This window comes from Miscanthus floridulus, chromosome 8 (genome assembly GCF_019320115.1).
Source record: "Miscanthus floridulus cultivar M001 chromosome 8, ASM1932011v1, whole genome shotgun sequence".
In the NCBI taxonomy this organism is placed as follows: domain Eukaryota; kingdom Viridiplantae; phylum Streptophyta; class Magnoliopsida; order Poales; family Poaceae; genus Miscanthus; species Miscanthus floridulus.
This window is the reverse complement of record NC_089587.1, coordinates 50,312,442-50,316,211: the sequence shown is the minus strand read 5'-3', so window position 1 is coordinate 50,316,211 and position 3,770 is coordinate 50,312,442.

Sequence of the window (3,770 nt, the reverse complement as noted above, 5' to 3'; positions counted from 1 at the left end):
GCTGCTATATTGGTTCACTCCCGTGCCACCGCCTTGATTGTTACCACATTGAACATTGTTGGCGATGGTACGTAGAAAATCCTCCATGTTCTTCTGAGATTGTTCCGCGTTGCGCTGACTCCCGAGCAACTATGCGAGGAACATCTCAGGGGTAAATGGGGGAGGAGGTGGCAAATGCGGTTCATGGGGAGGTTCATTATTGTTGCCGTGGTTTCCACCACCACCACCACCGGTCCCCGCACCGTTAGCACCAGTCTCAGCGGCCTCATATGTGGTTCGGTGAGTGTTTGTCATATGCATATTTTAGCAATAAGTAATGATTGAGTGAAGCTGTAATAATTGCGAGTGAAGAAAAAATTATGCCGTACTGAGTTTATAGGAGAGAATAAATTCATACAATAAAACAGAGGCACAACAATCGCATCCCAATTAAAACAACAGCACTTAATCAAATTACTTCAATGGCAAACATCGCGTCCATACAACCAATGTGCCAGCATACATACACTGGACTTTTATGCATTCAGATATCGCATTCGAAATCAAGTTCCAACCACATGCCAAGTCTCATATGTTCGAAGCAACATACAATAGGTTACATGCCAACAAAAGAAAGGTCATCGTGACAGGACCTAGATACTAGTGCAAGGCAACTAGCCTACTCCTCAGGGCCATCGTCGGGATCGGAGATGTCACCATCGCCCCTAGGTGAAACTATAGGCTCGTCCTCGTTGTCGTCGTCGATATCCATGCCAGCGGCGTCTGGTGGAGCATATGGGCCAACCCCATTGTAGTGCGCGTGAAACTCCTCGTGCAGGTTGCTGTTGTATTCCTTTAGCTCATCGACCCTCTGCAACAGAAGGTCCCTCTCATCCCAGGCTTCATTCCTTTCCTGAACCAACTATCCAATCATGCGGTCTGCATTGTTGTTGGCTTGAGTCAACGTATGCACCCGTTGCATAGCTCTATTGCCTCTCTCAACCACCTGATCTCGCTGTAAGTTCATATCAGCCAACTGCTCCTGCAAGCTAGCTATAGCACGTGCCTATCTCTTCTTCTGCTTTCTCACCTTGAGCTTATCCTCACCACGCAAGCCAGTCAAAGTCTAGTAGGTACTCTCGAGACCCTCATACGCTCTAATGGCGGCGAACATAGCACTCATTGCGTGGTTGTCGCTAGCCTGTCCCTTAGCTAGACCTCTGACCAATGCACTTCCTTGAGGCTGAACCCAAATGGCATCACGAGGATCATCCCTAGGAAAAGTGCTAGCTAGAGCTGCTGCAAGCTCACTGGGAAATCTGCTCATAATGTCCCTGATGACATGGAAGGCTGCTCCCTCTGCACCCTCAGCGGGAGTGCGACCTTCAAACTCCAAGTGCCAACCATCCCAATCTGGAGCATCACCGAGAGCAGGAACCGTGATCTCCACCACTACGAGTCCATCCTCTACTAATTGGCTCTCCTTCCAAGAGTACACCGGCTCTTGACCCTCTGGGTACCCCACATCATGGAGCACTCTCCAAAGCAAGGTCGGCATGCCAAACTCGCTCAAGAAGGTGTCCATGGTGCGGTGCTCCCTTAGGGCCAACGGACGTCGAGGTGCTCTTCCTCCGGTGGACTTACGGGCGGTCTGCTTCGTGCGGGCCATCTGTAGCAAAAGTTCTTTTATTACCACGGGGAAACATATTTTAGGTGATACAACTTTTATCAAAATGAGATAATCAATTTATAAGGGGAGGAATGCATGACATGAATGAAATGCACAAGTAATATGATGTATGTACGTGCCGTACGTTCTCACAAACTTAGGAATAATAATTTCTAACGACGAATTCGGTGGCATACAAACGATCTCTCAAATACGTAGCTAATACGTTCTACACGATAGCGTTGTTATGTACCTGCAGAAGATTAATTTCAGCCCAATTCCTAATGAATGCATAAAAGCAGTAAAGTTTTATCTACACGCTCTACACGAATCCCCAGATATGTGTACAACGGTAGTAACTACCCGAACCATCGTCCTATTGATGGCATCGCCTCAACAGATGGAAGACCCATACATGAGATGCCTTTGTAAAACATGCGTAGAACATGTAATTACTCCAGCATCATATAAGCATTCACCCTAGATCGGCGGTGTATCCGATCATGCTCTCACAACTCACACTTACTGAGGCGTAGAGGCAATTGATCCATACATTACCACTCAAACAAGTGGCACTCATACAATAGCATGCCGTATGAGCGACAAAAGAGAAATATGATGCAAGAACCCCAGTCAGTACTTAATTAAGCCACCTAAGGTCCTTAACTGGGCATAAAGGATATGACCACTGGCACACTTTATAGTTTGGAAATCACGTTTTTCAAATGCCTTTTTGTTTTAAATACACTTGTGAACAGTAACACGCTAAACCATGCTCTGATGCCAGCTGTAACAGAACCGACCAATTATACGAAATTAAGTAAGAAAATCATCCGCCAGAGCAGACGATTTAGCAAACTTAAGCCCGTATAACCCGGTAGTCCATGAAATCACGAAGGATTTCAAACCAACTTCCATTCTAGCCAAGATCGTAATAAGTTTAGCGGTCACCATCACATATTACATAAAAGTTTGCAATCTCAGATACATCAGAGTTTCAACATAGTTATTACAAAACAAGTTCGAATAAAAGTAGCGGAAGCCATTTGTTCAAACCACACACACACTCACGCGGAGTTCAAATATAGTGCCAGCGAATGATCATCTCCAACAAAAGCATCAGACGAGACATAAGGAATGACCATGCCCATGGTCCTAAGCATCACCCATCGTAGGATAAAGGCAGTTGATACAGTAGCCGTAATACATCTGCCCATCTGCAACAAGTGGGAATAAAACCCTGAGTACGAGAAGGTACTCAGCTAGACTTACCCGACATAACCGAAAATAAGTGACACCAAGGATTATGAAGGGCTTTATAGTAGGGTAGCTGACTCATTTGCAAAAAGAAGCATTTTTAGCATTTCAAGACCCTTTTTAAAGCATTATTGTCAAGTTAATTGTTATTAACCTATCGACTAGATTTGCACCTATACTACAGCAAACATGTGATTAAGCAGATAATGATAACCAATGATCATTAAACAACTTCCATACTATCATATTCACTATAATTGTCCAAGTGTTCCATAAACATTTACTATGATGAAGTAACTCAAGTCAAGTGCTCACTATCTAGGAGCGATGGCGATTCGAATCGATTCCTAACCAGCTGGTGATTTATTCCTTACACAAACCTCACTCACCCGCTAAAGTAAGATATTGATCACTGAGTCAACCATCTAGGAATCTTGAGTTTGCCAGGAACCACATGTACCCAGGGGCCGACCGACTGCACTTTGGTCTTATCATCTCGCCCCCGTGTCCTACCACACCTGCTCCGGCATAGTGTGTTGCGGGCAATCTACTCGGCCCGAATAATCTCCTAGCTTCGCGGTCGAAAGGTACTTTATCCAGCCAGCTAAATGTAAAGCATGCGTTCAACATGACTCGAGGCCCAACAATGGTCGGTCCTTAATCGACACAGACGGAAACACTACAGTCCAAAACTCTACAAGTCTCCGTCCGGTCTCAACTTCATTTAACACTTAGTTATACCATGACTTCATAGTCATCCAAGCAGATCCAGGTAACCACCTATAGCTCGCAGGTGACAGGAAATCACCCGACTTCTACCGGTCTAAGCCAGCTAAGCATTGACTCGACTGCGAATAACTAGGTA